Source organism: Marmota marmota, unplaced genomic scaffold, assembly GCF_001458135.2.
Source record: "Marmota marmota marmota unplaced genomic scaffold, marMar, whole genome shotgun sequence".
Taxonomy (NCBI): domain Eukaryota; kingdom Metazoa; phylum Chordata; class Mammalia; order Rodentia; family Sciuridae; genus Marmota; species Marmota marmota.
The window spans coordinates 44408290-44426320 of NW_026000229.1; the positions used below are offsets into that span (position 1 = coordinate 44408290).

Sequence of the window (18031 nt, forward strand, 5' to 3'; positions counted from 1 at the left end):
CCCCCCCCCCCCATAGAAGACAGGCAGGGATCAGAGAAAGAATAAAACACCCAGAGTCTTCACTCTCACTTGGAAAGGCTCAATTTGGAGATGAGGCTGACCTCCAGGGTAGTAAATCATAATAAGTATTATCCAGAATCCCATACAGTTAGTCTGAACAGATCCCAGCATGTAAAAATTAGATACCCTGGAAAGTATTAGGAGGTCAACATGCAGACCACCAAAAGTAGCATCAGATGCCATAAATAAGCTATAAATGCCAGGGCAAACAATAGAAAACTGAAGAATAAAAACAAATTCTGAGAATCTCTGGCCCTTTTAATACATACTACTTAATTACATACACCCCATTTGGCAAGTTCATAACCACTATCTTCAAGTCAACAAAATAATGTGTAGCCTCCACTTCTGCCAGTGTCCAACGCACACTGGAAAACCATACAGCAAACCTGTTGGTTCTATGTGCAAGGCCAGGAAGAAGACATGGTACCCAGGACAACTTGAGTATGCTGATATTACTATGTACACATTTTTTTGTGTGAGGAAGTTAAACTGTAATGAATAAAATGCATCTGCAAAAGATGATAAATGCTCTCTTGAGGTCAGAGTTATTTTTAAATTGTAAGTTTGTTAAGGCACTGGTTGGTTAAGTCAACATAATGGGTGTCAGCATTTTGAAACAGAATACAATAAAAAGCATTGCATGTAATAAATAATAAATGAAAGATTTATTTCATCAACCTTTATTTTTCCTGCTATATGTGAGGAAGGGTAGCAATATAAACTTATTTTGGGGGTGGGCAGAGGGAGGATACAGGAAATTGAACCCAGGGGCATTTTACTTATGAACCACATCCCCATCACTTAATTTTTTTTACTTTAAAAAAGGGTCTCAATAAGCTGCTTAGGGCCTGGCCAAGTTGTTGAGGTTGGCTTTTAACTTGTGATCCTCCTGCCTCAGCTGCCCAAGTCGCTGGGATTACAAGCATGCAGCATTGCACCCAGCTAAACTACATCTTATTTGGATCCTACTCTAAAACAGTTTGGAAGCTACTGGCTCAAACATTGCCTCTATAAAACAAAATGTGATTAATCAGAGCTTGAGATGAAGAAAAATCTCAGAGAACTGCATTCCCTCTCACGCATGCCAGCTCCAAGAATCACAAAGGTTACTCTCTGCAGGTCACAGCTACTCTGTGCCAGTACCAAGAAATGGAAGACATGCAGAAGACAGTCCAGTCCAGGCTCTCTAAATCTGCACTGTGCTGGAGTCTCCTGGTCATTTATAACCAGGAACAACGTTGTGAAGCTCTAAGGGAGCATAGTTAGAACTGAGTGATCTGCCCAGCTTTATGTAAAGATGCAGAGAAATGAATGTGAGAGTCTTGACTGCACTAGATGGCATCTCCCTCACCCTATCACCCTATGGAGCACACCAGTTGAATAAGGCTCAGGAAGGAAGATGGCTTGGGCTCTCACAATGCCAAACACACACACACACACACACACACACACACACACACTCCTTTGCATCCTCCATTGGAGTTTCATTTCTTTTCTTTTTTCTCCTCCTCATGTTGATGGACTATGCTTGGTTCTATATAAACTGAGTTAGAAAAACAGTCTCACCCTAAGCCCGGACTCTTCACAACTACAGAGTTGTCAATAACAAAAACCTTTACTATTTTAATAATCATTAAAACACAGGGTGCTGCAACAGAGGAAGCTAGTTTGTTATCATAAGGATACGAAGAACATCCGTCTATCCCTAATAAATGGCTGTGAATCTGGCAACTCTAAAATACAGAATGGAAAATGAATGTTTTCCAACTGCAGGGTTCAATCTGTTAAGATGACTTTTTTCCCTGCAGAATCCTCCCTACTCCCCAGTTATCTTTACAGAAATGATGAGATGTTGCCTACGGTTCATTTACTTCCTAGCATCACTACGTCACATATGAATACTGGTTGTGATAAAGGTCTCAGTGAGAGACCATCTGTCTTTCTTCCAAGTTAAAAGTGAAAAAAAAAATCAAAAATAAATTCACTAAAACTAAAATACAAAGACTCAAAACATGGCATCTTTCAGAACAAAGTCAGCTGAAGAAGGGGAAGTCTTTGTTTTAGAGGAATCAAATGTCCCTGCCTCCAAATTAACCCAAAAATGCAAACCTGTTGAGATACCTATGAGACATGGATTTCCCCCATCAGAAAACAGATCAAACAACTGTGCAAATCTACTAAATGTGTATGGCCGACATATTTTTATGGCTGTAACATTAAACACATCCACTCACAATGACAGAAAAGGTTCTAGAAGTTATTTGAAAGAGAAAGTAATGAAGCCTCCAATTGTTATTTGAACTTAAATCACCAAGTCAGCTAATAGGTGACTTCTACTTGTAATGAAGATTTGGATCACAAATTATGAAGACAAGATCAATACCTTCCAACATTTAAAATTAAAATCAGCATCAGCAAAAAGAGAGAGAGAACAAACCCATCATGGTACAAGATTGGGAAAGAACTCTCTGTTCTCACTGCTAAAGCTCAGTCTATTGCTTAGCACAAATACCTAATAAAATTAAGATACTGTGATTAGAAAGATCTTTGGATGCTAGAGTCCAGGTAACTTTTTCCAGGAACCAAAAGAACAGAGAAGACTTTGTAAGGGATGGGGGAATCACACAGTGTTATTTATCCCCAGGTTATTTGTTTTGTTTGATACTGATCCCTTGCTTAGTAAGTATGGACCCATATTCCCAGCAACACAAACATCAGCTGGTTCCTTCCACTGCTGTCCCTCAGCTAAGTAGCCTCTCTCACAGCACCCTAACATCCCCACTGAGGAGGATGACTAAGTGATAAATGAGAACTCTGCTTCACTCTTCACACTGAAATCCACACACTACAGAAACAATTGGTAAACAATGTATTTACCTGGTGTCCTGGTTACTAAGAGGAAGGAACTTAGGAAGAAGAACATGGGCTCTAGAACCAGGCAGAAGTGATTCCAAACTCAAAGTTCTGGCATTTTCTGTCATACAGCCTTAAGGAAGTTATTCACCCAAATTCTAATTATATGAACAATATATATAAAGCAGATAACACACTGCCTGGCATGTTTGAGGCCTTTAGCATTATTTACTTTAAAAATAATCTTTGTCATCTCAAATCCCAGAAAATACTTGTGATATTCAGTTTGTTCATCTATTAAAAAAAAAAGGGAACCAAAATAGGTGATCACTTAGGCTCCTTCCACTAGTGGTAAACACAAAGTGCCATGACCCCTTGGTAATGTGTAGACAGCATTCATATTTTGATGGCTTGATTTTCTACCTTGAACCATAAACATACAAAGTGACTGGAAATCTTAAGACACTTAACTGAAGAACACTCCATCATGGATTGCCATAAAAATGATTTTCAGGGCATGGAAAATCTGAGGCATACTAGTCCTTTTTTTAGGACTCTTCTCACACAAAAATGCTTGCCCAAGTTGGTAAAGACTTGTGTTACACTTGTTTTCACAGTCATCATTATAATAGTAAAAAAAATAAAAATAACATCCCTGAAGAATGTCTACATCATGGTATAACTAAATAATGCTGCCTTAGAAACACTGCAAAATATACACAGCATGATCCACTTGGGTATTTTTAAAAGGTTTTATGTGTGATTGTAAATTGTCAGTCTACTTTCTCTGTATGCAGAGGGAAAAAAGAAATGAACAATATGCATGAATCAGTTAAGTGGTTACCTAGAAAGAACTGGAGACTAAGAATCTTCCCTACCTCATAAAATATAAACAAAGTTTTAAAACAGATTATAACTAAATTTTACTTTCTTTAGCATGCTTTAGAGTATTTTATAAATTTTCTATACTGCATTATAGATGCTTAAGACTGGAAGGTCTTCTTTATTTTAAAAAAGTTATCTTCACTTGTTTCCATATGTTCATTTATATGCAATTATTTTTGTAATACTATAGGCAAGAAATGTGTTAAAGAGTAATCATCTAATTTCCTGGAAACAATCACAAAAGAAATCACTTTCATTGAGATAATTTCTTTCTATTCCTAATTTTGTTTTTTATCTTAAACTAGGAACACTTATCAAAAACCTCTAGCAAACATACTCAATGGTGAGATTTTAGAATTTTTCCCATTAAAGTAAAAACCAAAATAAAGATGCCCTCTATCACTGCCTGCATTCAACAACAGGCAAAAGAAACCAAGGCAGAAGTGAAAATGATAAGTATAAAGGGAGAAACAAAACTGGCCTTGTACATAGACAACACAGCTGACTACATAAGATATGCAAACGAATCTGAAGATAAACTGCAACAATAAACATTCACTCAAGTTACTGACTGGATCAGCATGTTCCACTGACAACTGGAAAATATAACTGATTTTAAAAGTCCTATGCATGACACCATGTCAACAACATTATAATGTACCTAAGAACATAATAAAACATGTCAAAGACCTTCATGGAAAAAATTATACATTATTCTAAAACACAGAAGACCTGAACAAATGGAAAAATTGCCATGACTATGGATGAGAAAACTCAACACCCCAGTTTTCTCCAAATCCTCTATTATCATAATGCAAATCCAAGCAAAAACTTTTTTTTGGCTTATATTTGTGTTGGTGTAATTTGATAAACCACTCCTAAAATTTGCATAGAAAGGACTAAGAATAATCAAGATAATTTTTGAAGAATAACAAATTGGAAATGTTGACATTGCAGATATTAAGACATTACATAATTTTAATTATGACAATTTCATATTGGTGCATCTAAAGAGAAAACAGTGATAGAAAATTAGGAGTCTAAACACAGACTTTCTATCATTATTAATCAGTGGGAGATGGCTGGTTCAATTAATGACACTGGAATAACTGGTTAGTTCTCGACCTCGACCTGTGCAAACAAGACAGGCTGGGTTTAAACGGGCTGGCTACAATATTAAGCTAAGAAAAAACAGACAAAAAAAATCACACAACACAGAAATAATTTTGCAATCAAGGGCAGGACAGCTCTTTGACCTTAAGGGTCAAGCTTCCAAGCTTGAGGGGGCGGGGCGGAGAAAGAGCAAACACAAACCCGTATTTTCTTTATTTTATAGTGGGGACTTCAGATGCAGGGATAAGGTTTCAAGGGTGGAGTCTTGCTTCCTGATGCATTGTGGTCAGCAGATTGACATCTTGGCAAGTCACACCCATCTCAGGTGCTGTATGGGATCTTAGGCAGAGATGATGGGGGGAGCCTCACCTGCATCATGCAATCTATCCCTGAGGGGGTGCTATAGGGAGTTTGCAGTGCCAGACCTATTCCCTCAGGAGGCAACTATGGGCAACACAATCCACACACAGCCCATGGATGGCTTATGACAGTCACATTTTCTTTATTCTTCATTTATATTCTTTAGTACTGGGAATTAAACCCAGGACCTTGCTCGGCAATCACTCTACCTCTTAGCTATATTCCCAGACCTTTCTATTTTGAAACAGGGTTTCAATAAGTGGTCCAGGCTGGCCTTGAACTTGCCATTCTCCTGCCTCAACCTCCCTGGTAGCTGGGATTACAGGTGTGTACCACTAGTTGGTTAGTCACATTTTTAAATTTTAAATTAAACCCTCCTGATTGAATTGTGTCTTCCTCCCTCAAATTTATATACTGCAGCCCTAACCCCTAAGGAGAGATGATGATGTTGGAGAATAATCAGGTTTGGATGAGACGGTGAGCACCCTGCTTTCATCAGATGGGATGAGTACCTTATAAGAGACAGCAGAGCTTGCTCATGCACCCTGCTATGTGAGGATGCAGCAAGAAGTGGGTCATCTACAGTCCAATAAGAGCCCTCACCAGACACTGACCATGTGGCACCTTGCTCGTGGACTTCCAGTCTCCACAGCTGTGAGAAAGTAAATGTGCTATTTAAGCTACTCAGTCTATGGTATATGTTACAGCAGCCTGACCTGACAGATGGACCAAAGGAAGGAGAGAAAAGGAAAAGAATTCCAAGTGAATTAAAGTACTAAAAAATAAGTTAATCTAAGATATTCACGAAATCCTAGGGTTCATGCCACGGTAACATTTGTGGGGCATTCCTTTTTGAATAGTACCTATTCCCTTAATGTCTTCTTCTAGACTCACATATATGTGGCAAAAGAACAACTCCATGTTTTCTAAAAGGCCTACAGAACATATATTGGGTACCTATCCTCTTGCCCTTTGTGTTTGTCATTTTGAAGAATTACTGGAAGATGGCATTTCCAGCCAAAAGCTTGTTCTATATCTTTTAAATCAAGAATTCATTGATTGAGGAGGTTTTCAAGATGGTGGAATAGAGGAGGTCAGCAACTTTAGGTGGGTCTTTGAGAGTGTGATGCTCCACTCTCTGGATTGCTAGATTAAGAGAGGTAATCCCTTATTCAGAGTTACTAGAGGTAGGGTCTAGGTTTAGGCAGGTTTCTGGCTCTTTGCTGAATGCTAATTGGTCTGGAGATTTTAGATTGGCACACTTTCAGTACCCAGTACTTGCTGGTCCATGCTGGAAGACTTTACCCCACGGGTCTCCCATGGGTTGTGGTGGGTAACCAATTCTTAATCCCCTATGTCACCTACAGATCCCACGTTTCCTGGTCTCGGGTTCAGTATCCAATCTCCTGGCTGCTCTGTGGAGTGAAACCAAGAAAAACCATAGGCAGCTTCTCAACAAGGTGGGTGAATTTAAAAAAAAAAAAAGCAGAGGATATTGGAATTTAAAACTAGACAGTCGAGGCAGATGGGAGACTTAGGAGTTGGGATATAATAAAATAAGGAAGAAATCACAGCCACTGCCACAGCCAGGTTGGAAGCTCCACCCAGAAAATCAAAGACATTTATAAAGACGCACTGCACAACATCCATGTGTGAGGAAAGAAGGAACCATTTTGCAGCCACTGCTGGGAGCAGGAGCAGCAGCGACAATGGGCCAATTCCTGGCAAACTTGAGTTTGGCCAGAAACACAGGCCCAGTAAACAAACACTGTACAACTTAGAGTGTGCCTAAGTAACCAGGGGAAAATCAAACATGGAGAGAGATTTACACAGGGGATAACTGGTCATGGAAACCCACCTGGCTCTACCCCTCCCACTCCATAATCCGACTGGTTGCAGAAACAATTAGGAGAAACGCACCTGGCCAGGAACTTAGAAGGGCAGGGGTGGGAAAGATTGAAGACTGAACCGAGACCAGGAAACGTGGGATCTGTAGGTGACAAAGGGGATTAAGAATTGGCTATCCACTACACGACTGGAACCCAGGGGAGATCCGTAGGGTAAAGTCTTCCAGCATGGACCAGCAAGTACTGGGCACTGAAGGTGTGCCTATCTAAAACCTCTAGACCAATTAGCGTTCATCAAAGAGCCGGAAGCCTACCTAAACCTAAATAAACCCTACCTCCAGGAACTCTGAATAAGGGATTACCCTCGCTTACAACAATCTAGAGGGTGAAGCATCACACTCCCAAAGACCCCACCTAAAATTGCTGAGAGAGAAGCTGAGAATATCTTGAACTCCAACGGAAAGAGTTCTTTGATTTTTCAAAGTTTTTTTTCATTATTATTATTATTATTATTATTATTCACTGTTTAATTGTGACCTTAATGGCACATGTACATTTATACAGTCTCCTATTTTCTTTTCATCTCTAGCATTTTTGAAGCCAGTTAGTTTACAATTACTTTGTGAACTAGAATGTTTGATTAGTATATTTTAGTTGTTTCTATTCTTTTTTAAATTTTTAAAAAATCTTTTGCTTTATATTTTCTCCTGTTCCCCTTGATTCTCTTTTCTTCTGCTAACAGCCAATCTCTACTGTTCTTTCACTCTTCCTTTAATCTTTTTCTTCTGTCCTCTCTCCTCCTCCCTCAAAATCATTACATTCTTTATCAATTCTGTTCTCTCCCTATCTACCATTTGAAAATGTAAACTTTTTGCAAACTTGCTATTTTTACTATAGGCATAATTGATCATATCATTTCTGTTTATTGTGATAATTAACATTGTAGACATCCTAGTAGAAACTATGTGGTTTAATGCTGTAAAATTGTTTGCATTGGTTGTTATTATTTGTTTCCCCCTAAACAGTGAGGTACTGTTTAGGGACACCATAAGTCCACAGGAAAACCTTCAGGGACACTGTAAGTCCACAGGGTAGAAATTCTACTGCCTCAGATCCATACTGTTAGATGGGTAGACACACAAACATGAAAAAGCAAGGGAACAAATTGTCCCAAGCAAACCAAGATACTCCAATAACAGAATCCACAGACACCACAGTGGAAGAAATGTCAGAGGAGTTTAGAATGTACATAGCTACACTGAGAAGTAAAGGATACTGTAAAGAAAAAACAAAATATCACTTCAGTCAAGAGATAAAGATTCTGGGGGGTGGTAAAAACACTAAGCTTCAGATTTGAAAATGAAATAAAAAACCTTCCATGATAAACAAAAATTAAAAGAATTTGCAACCAGAAACCCTGCACTTCAGAATATTCTCAACAAAATATTCCATGAAGATGAAATGAAAAAAAAGAAAGTAAAATCCAGTGAAGGGAGGAACTACACTAAAGAAATAGTCAATCAAAGGAGAAACTAATTCAAATTAAAAACTAGAAATAAACCAAAATGACCACCACAGTGCAAGAAATGGAACACAAATAATATCTCAATAATAACCTTCAACATTAATGTCCTAAACTCATCAATCAAAAGATATAGACTGGGGCTGAGGTTGTGGCTCAGTGGTAGAGCACTTGCCTAGCATGTGTGAGGCACTGGGTTTGATTCTCAGTACCACATATAAATAAATGGATAAAATGAAGGTCCATCAACATCTAAAATAAATTAAAAAAAAAAAAAGACAGACTGCCAGAGTGGATTAACAAACAAGACTCATGGCTGGGGTTGTGGCTCAGTGGTAGAGGACTTGCCTAGCACGTGTGAGGCACTGGGTTCAATCCACAGCACCACATTAAAAAAATAAAGTTACTATATCCAACAACAACTAAAAGTAAAAAATTAAAAAGAACAAGACCCAACAATATGTTGTCTTCACGAGACTCACTTCATAGACAAAGACATCCACAGACTGAAGGTAAAAGGATGGGAAAAAAACATATCACTCACATGGATTGTGTAAACAAGCAGAGGTTTCTATCCTCATATCAGATGAAATAGACTTCAAGCCAAAGTTAATCAGAAGGGACAAAGAAGGACATTTATTACTACTTAAGGGAATCATACATCAACAAGACCTAACAATCATAAATATTTATGCCCCAAACAATGGGGCATCTACATACAAACAAACCCTACTCAATTTCAAGTATCAAATAGACCACAACACAATAATATTGGGTGACTTTAACACACCTCTCTCACTACAGGATAGATCTTCCAAACAAAAACTATAGAACTAAATAATACAATCAATAATTTAGACTTAACAGACATATACAGAATATTTCATCCATCAATAACTGAATACTTTCTTAGCAGCAGGTCCTTCTCTAAAATAGACTATGTTATATGCTTATATAACACATATATATCACATATGTTGGCATAAATTTATAATTTACCTTAATATATTTTAGCATCTGTAGGGTCATTTTGATAGTTCCCTTTACATTGATTTTAATTTTTGTGTTCTTGCTTTATTCTTGAATAGACTTGTTTGATTTTTATCAAATTTAGCTGTATTATTTCTTCTCTATTTCATGTATTTCTGCTCCTGCTCTTATGTTTTCCTTCCTACCATTTAATTTGAAAATAATTTGATTGCTATTCTAGCTTCTTTCTGATACAAGTACTTAAAGTTATAAATGTTCATCTGAGTGCTGTTTCATCTGAGAGATCCTGATATTTTAAACTTTTATTATCACTTAGTTCAAAGCACTTTTTATTTACTTTTCTTGTGCTTTCTTCCTTGGTATTTATAAGTGCACCATTTAATTTTGAAATAGCTGACATGGGGTGAGGTTCTAAATATATTAAGGTGATTGGTTTCTAATGTAATAAATTATACAGGAAGCACAGTCCACATGATTTCAAATTTAAAAAAAAAAACTAATGGAAATGCTTTTTATATTGATTATATTGGTTACATACATGTCAAAACTGATCAAATTGCATACTTCAAATATGTGCATTTTATTGTACTTCAATTTTACCTCAATAAAGCTATGGAAAAAAAATTTAAAAACCTCAATTACCCAGTGTGACAGGGCACACCCGTAATACCAACGATGCAAGAGATTAAAGCAGAAGGATGGCAAATTCAAGGCCAGCCTTAGCAACTTAATGAAACCCTGTCTCAAGAAATAAAAAGGACTGAAATGTGGCGTAGTGATAAAGCACCTCTGGATTCAATTCCCAGATCTAAAAAACAAACATCAATTAATCAGAATAAAAATTGTAACTTACAACCTAGATGTCTAAACACAAATGTATTTTTCTCACCAAACCAGCCCACAGATAAACAGCACCCATTTCTTTCAATGACATTGTCAGTCTCCCAGTCACTAAAGCCTGGAATCTTTCACTCTTCCACTTCTATGAAAAGTGTCACTGAATTCTCAATGTGGACAAGAGAATTTAGCCAAGTTTTAATAATCAATTATAATTAACAAATTGGGAGAGTATATAATGGCACCATTTTAGGAGATATGGGCAGAGACTATAAATCAAATCCATTGCCATTTGTGGTATAAAATGTACCACTGAATACGCCAAAGACAAAGTCCCCTATGGTGGTAAACTCAAAGAGACCACAAATTTTTATATGCACTGATACAGAAATATCTTATCACTGCAATGGAAATTGAAAAATGATGAGGAAAGAATATCAAGTCAGAAATCAGAGGTCCTGATTCTAATCTAAATCCTGCCATAAAATAGTTATATATTAAAAGAATGATATAATATTCTAGTCTTTGCCTTACTCATCCTCAAAATTAGAATAAAGAAATCACTGAAAGTCCTTAAAAACTCTAAAATCAATCTGGGTGCAGTGGTGCATGTCTGTACCCTAGTGGCTTGGGAGGCGAGACAGGAGAATTGCAAGTTCAAAGCCAGCCTGAAAAACTTAGCAAGGCTTTAAAGCAACTTAGAGAGTCTCTGTCTCTAAATGAAATACAAAACAGGGCTGGGGATATGGCTCAGTGGTTCAGCACCCCTGGATTCAATCCCCAGTACCCTCCCTAAAAAAGAAAGAAAGGAAAAAAACCTGTAAAATCCTACCCTCTGAATGCTTAAATCCCACTAAAATTCATGTTAAATGGGATGGTATCAAACTAAAAAGCTGCTTTGCAGCAAAGGATATAATCAAGAGTATGGAGGTAGCAGCTATAGAATGGGAGAAAGATCTTTGCCACCTGTATCTCAGAGCATTAATCTCCAAGATGAATAAAAAACATTAAACAACAAATAACCCAATCAATAAATGGGCAAAGGAACTGAACAGCAAATTAAGACTACACTGATATTTCATCTCACTCCAGTCAGAATGGCAATTATCAAGAATACAAGTAATAAATAAAATAAATGTTGGTGAGAATGTGGAGGAAAAGGTACACTCATACATTGCTGGTAAGACTGCAAATTGGTGCAACTACTATGAAAAGCAGTATGGAGATTCCTCAGAAAACTTGGAATGGAACTACCATTTTGACCCAGTTATCCCACTCCTTGGTATATACCCAAAGGACTTAAAATCAGCATACAACAGTGACAATTCTACATCAATGTTTATAGCAGCTCGATTCACAAAAGCTAAACCATGGAACCAACCTAGATGCCCTTCCACAGATGAATGGATAAAGAAAAGGTGGTGGGCTGGGGTTGTAGCTCAGTGGTGGACTGTCTGCATGGCATGTGTGAGGCACTAGGTTCGATTCTCAGCCCCACATATAAATAAAATAAAGGTACATTAACAACTAAAAAAATATTTTAAAAAAGAAAGAAAATGTGGTATATATCCACAATGGAATATTACTCAGACATAAAAAGAAATGAAATTATGGCATTTGCTAGCAAATGAATGGAACTGGAGAATATCATGCTAAGTAAAATAAACCAGTTCCAAAAAAAACTAAAGGCCAAATGTTCTCTCTTATATGCAGATGCTAACTCACAATAACCAGGTTGTGAGGTATAGAAGTATTTTTGAATTAGACAAAGGGAAGGGAGGGGGAATAGGAAGGATAGCAAAATGAATCAGACATTACTTTCCTATGTTCATATATGAATTCAAGTTCATATATAACTTCACATCATGTACAATCAGAAGAATGGAAGTTGTACTCCATGTATGTCAAAATACATCCTGCTGTTATGTGTAACTAAAAATAATTTTTTTAAAAGTCATTAAACAAGTGTAGATGAAAGGGATAACGGGGTGGGGGCCCTCATATTAAAACCCTACCCTGGGGCTGGGGATGTGGCTCAAGCGGTAACGCGCTCGCCTGGCATGCGTGTGGCCCAGGTTCGATCATCAGCACCACATACAAACAAAGATGTGGTGTCCACCGATAACTAAAAAAGAAAAAAGATAAATAAATAAATATTTTAAAAATAAAAAAAAAAACCCTACCCTCTAATGTGATGGTATTAAAAAATGTAGTTTTCAGGGGATAATCAGGATTGGATGAGGTCAAGAGGAAGAAGCCCTCATGGAAAGGATTAGCATCCTCATAAAAATCCTGAATGAGTTTACTTCCTCTCTGCCAGGAGAAGACACAGTGAAAAGACAGCTATGAACCAAGAAGCAAACCCTCAACAGAGCCAGGTGTGGTGATGCACACCTGTGATTCCAGCAGCTTGGGAGGCTGAGACAGGAGGATCACCTCAGCAACAGCGAGGTGCTGAGCAATTCAATGAGACCCTGTCTCTAAATAAAATACAAAATAGGGCTGGGGATATGGCTCAGTGGTCGAGTGGCCCCAACTTCAATCCCCATTACCCTCCCCCCCCAAAAAAAAACCCCTCAACAGACATGGAAATCTACTGCGACCTTAATCTTGAAATTCTCAGCCTCTAGAACTGTGACAAATATTTCTCATTTAAGCTCCACTCCTGCTCCAGCCCATTTTCTGGTACTTTGTTACAACAACCCAAGCTAAGACACCCTTTTTCACAAATAGGGAAAATGAGCTGGAAATAATTTGAATCAAACAGGTAATACATATCAGTACCCATTTCCTTTTAATAACCTTGAAAAACCATGAGGGTACCTCACTACTTTTCAAACTCAAGCAATACTGAATATTTCAATACAACTTATTTTTTTCCTCATCTTTCAACCTTTCAGCTCCTCCCCATGTTCTGAAGTGCAAATACAATGCTATGAGTTACCTACCAATTGGCTGCAGAGCTCATCCCCAGCATTCTGTCACCAAGGTGAATGTTCATGACACCTGCAAAACTAGGAAGCAGGAATCACACATGAAATCTAGTTAAAATTTACAATGTAGGAGATTCTTATCTTGAGCTGTGATTCAACCTCATTTGGACCATACATACTTCCTATAACCACTAATAAAACTATGAGTCTAGTAATTCCTAATCCATTGTTCCACAATTCAGTTATAGATCATTAATCCTGCAAGATGCTCTAAGAAAAAAGAATTCCACAAACATCCTAGAAGTGCTTCATGCTATTCCTCATTTCAAATAAATTCACAATGAAAATTCATATTAAGATTCTGAGAAGCGCTAGCATTAAAAAAAATCTGATCTATACTAATTAATCCAGAGTTCTTAAGTGACTATAAGTCTTTCTTCACTTCACTTCTTACTGATACCCTATAGAACTATTACTCCAAGAAACTCTCACTTGGGAAGCTTAAACACATTTACTCAAAATGTGATGAGATTTAATTCATATATTTAAACTGAAAAGGATTTTTTTTTTGTTGATTTATTTCTTACTTCTCACATTCTGTACCAAAGAATCATCTACCAATTTTTAAATGTTAATTTTCCACATCCAACTATTCAAGGTTAAACAAATAGTAAAGCCCCCCCCAACAACACAGACAACTGAAACCTACCAACCAATCACTATGATCAAGTATGACAGATACAGTCCAAATACATAGATCACTATTACCCTGTCAGTGTAGCTTATATATATTCCTACCTGACCGCTGCAGTTTCATTCTTAGGAACTGCACAGTTTATAGTAAAAATAAATCTTTTGCTGGGCACAGTGGTATACATCTGTAATCCCAGGGGCTCAGGAGGCAAAGGCAGGAGGATCACAAGTTCAAAGCCAGCCTCAGCAAAAAGGCACTAAGAAATTCAGTGAGAGTGAGATCCTGTCTCTAAATAAAAATACAATATAGGATTGGGGATGTGGCTCAGTGGCAGAATGCCCCCAAATTCAATTCCCAGTGCTAAATATATAAATATAAATATAAATATATATATAAATATATAAATATAAATATAAATATAAATATAAATATAAATATATATAAATATATAAATATAAATATATATATAAATATATATATATAAATATATATATAAATATATATATATATAAATATATATAAATATATATAAATATATATATAAATATATATATAAATATATATAAATATATATATAAATATATATATATTTATATATATAAATATATATATATTTATTTATTTATTTATTTTAAGCAAAAGGTAATTGAAATACAAAGTAAGAATAATTTAAAACACCCTCAAAAGAAAAGAGATAAAAGCTAAAAATGGGCAAGTCTTGAGATACACACTGCTATTTAGATACAATTTGATCCTCTGGGAAGTTTGGTCACCAGTATAGCAGTATGGAAGGAATGGAACCTTTAAGAGGGAGGGATTAATTAGAAGGTATTTGGGTCAAAGGGTGCCCACCCTCGCAAAAGCATTAATGCTGGTCTCATGGAGTAGGTTTGGTCTTGAAAGAATGAATTAGTTTTTTCAAGTGAGTTATTATAAAACAGGTCCACCCCACAAGCTTGGTCCCAAAAGCATGAGATCTGATCCCTTTTCACTTCTCTGCTTTTTCCTCACCAGGACACCCTCACCGGAATGCCAGCATCACGCTATTTGGACCCTCCAGTCACCAGAATAATGAGTCAAATAAACTTCTTTGTAAATCAACCAGCCTCTGGGTATCTTATTATAGTAACACAAAACAGACTAAGACATGTGCCATGAAAGGAGAAAACTTATTTTAAAAACAAAAACAAGACCTATGGAACAATAGGCTTAAATTCAGTCTTCATACTGAAAATAAATCATCACTTGAATTAAAGTTGATTTAGATTCACAAAGGATGGGGCAATACTTGTAAAAGTGGAACACTGTTAGGTATCTATACACTTCAGCTTTTCAACATTTGCTTTCTTAACAAGTGTCCTTTCTTCAATTTAGCCTTGTCAAAGAAAATGAAAACAAAAACTCCCTTCCCTAGGTCACAAAACAAACAAACAAACAAAAAAAAAAAACCACTCACTCCTAAGCGATTATATAACAAAACGGTGTTTATCAATTAGTCTTTTGATACAATCTAGATTTGGGACACAGTTCATTATGGCATTTGAAAACTTACTATCATAGCTCAACAAAAATCACAATAATGATCATATCTTCATTAAATAAACTCACAGTAGCTACTTTCAATTGTAGCTATAACTAGGGGGAAAAATTATTCAATATTAGCTCCAAAAAAATTCATAGCAAGACTCAAAAAAAATTAAAATGCCAATTCAGAAGATAAAAAAATAGTTCCCGATGTCAAAGTCTATATTTGCATAAGATCAAATTTTTCCTTATATTAATGCATACTCTTCTTGCAGTCAATCTACATTTACTATCCCTCCTTAAAGCCCCAATTCAAAATATATCACTTTCACTAAATCTTCTGTTATCGTCATAATTCAGGAAATCTATTCAATATCTATGGTGCTAAGTATTTAAATGAAGTTGTAATTGATGACATGCTGCTTTGAAAATGTTGAATGTAGATTCAACTCTAATATATTCTTTTTGACAAAAAAAATTCAAATGTTTGAGTATTGACAAGTATATGGATAAACTGGAACTCTTGCACACCATTAGGGTAAAATCATGTGCCCACTATGGAAAATACTAAAGAGGATCCTCAAAAAATTAAAAGTAGAACTACCATGTGATCCAGAAATCCCACTGCTGGAAATATAACCAAAAGAACTGCGAGTCTCAAAGAGATATTTGGAGGGCTGGGGTTGTGGCTCAGAGGTAGAGCGCTCGCCTAGCATGCGTGAGGCACTGGGTTTGATCCTCAGCACCACATAAAAATAAAATAGAGATATTATATCTACCTATAACTAAAAAATAAATATTAAAAAAAATAGATATTTGGACAGTCACATTCAGAGCAGCACTATTCACAAAAGCCAAGAGGCAGAAGCAACCCAGCGATCTGTTGACAGATGAATGGACAGACAAAATGTGGTATACACATACAATGTAATAGTATTCTGCCTTAAAAAGGAAGGAAATCCTGTAATATGTTCCAACATGGATGAACCTTGAGAAAGTTATACCAAGTTAAATAAGGCAGTCACAAAAAAAGAAATACTATCTGATTCTATTTACTCAAGGTATCTAGTCCAATTCATGCAAACAAAGTAGATCGGTGGTCAGAGCAGGGGCTTTGGGGAGAGTGGAAAACAGAGTTGTTTAATAGCTATAGATTTCAATTTGCAAAATGAAAAAGTTATGGATTTAACACTACTGAACTATACATTTTAAGTGGTTGTAATGGTAAATTTTATGCCCCTACCCCAATACTGGGGATTGGACCCAGAGGGGCTTTACCACTGAGTCACATACCTAACCCTTTTTATTTTTTGAAACAGGGTCTCATTAAATTGCTTAGGGCCTAAGTTGCTGAGGGTGACCTCAAATATGTGTGATCCTCCTGCCTCAGCCTCCCAAGTTGCTGGGATTACAGGTATGCACCATTTCACCTGGCTGTCATATATTTTAATAGCAATTTTAATGTTATTATTAGTGTACTCTAGTTCTATATAATATTGGGTGCATTCTGACATAGTCATAAATGCATATAGCATCATTTGCTCATTCTCAATTCCCAGGACTTCTCCTTTCCCTCCACTTTTAGAAATGTTAATTACTTCATTTACCCCAAATCTTCAGGTAACACTGATGTTACTAGATGTATCCAACACACAATAGAAATCTATTGAATAAAGCTGACTAAAAACCCCACACAGATCTGAATGTGGCTGACAGAACAAAGTCTTCAACTTCCCTTACCACCTCTCCTGCTCAATCCAACCAATACTTAACTAAAGCAAGCAACTCCACTGTGATAACTGAAGAGGAGCACAGAGATTAATTAGGGAATGATCCCTCCAGCACCCGAGTAGACCAAAGAAACCCACAGGACCTAGCTCAGTGCTGACAGCCTTTGTGCAGTGAACTAACAATTCAGGTGTTCTTGTCAATTACCTGCTAAATGGTAGGGGGAAAGTGGAATTTATTTGAACTGAGGTTTCTCTGGACAAAGTTTGCATAACAGTAAGCACAAAGAAAAATACCTGCATGTCAAATGAAATTCAATCTTACACACACACACACATTCAACCAAAAGTTCTTTTGTGAGCAAAAACTAAATAAAAATTATAGAAATGTCTTTCCATTAAAGCAGATAAATAGAGAATCTTTAAGGTACATATTAGCCTGGAACAGCAGGGAGAGACTCTCCATAGCAACAGGAGTGAGAACAAGCTGTCCAGTGAAATAGAAATATGCAACCCAATGAAACAGAAAATTCATGGGTGAGACAACTATAAAGAAATTTGTTATTACAAATTCCAACATTTTATCCATCAGACCAGATGAACTCCGTTCTGAGCAATGTCTGTAATCACAGCACACAGAGCTAATCCCTGAATAGCAATGACCCATGCTGCTTTCTGGTGAG

At 36.7% G+C, this 18031-nt stretch overlaps 1 protein-coding gene across 1 annotated transcript in view; it reads right to left on the reverse strand.

Moving 5' to 3' along the window:
- The window catches only part of Aven (apoptosis and caspase activation inhibitor), a 173503-nt gene that overhangs the window by 67379 nt on the left and 88093 nt on the right, over positions 1 to 18031 (reverse strand).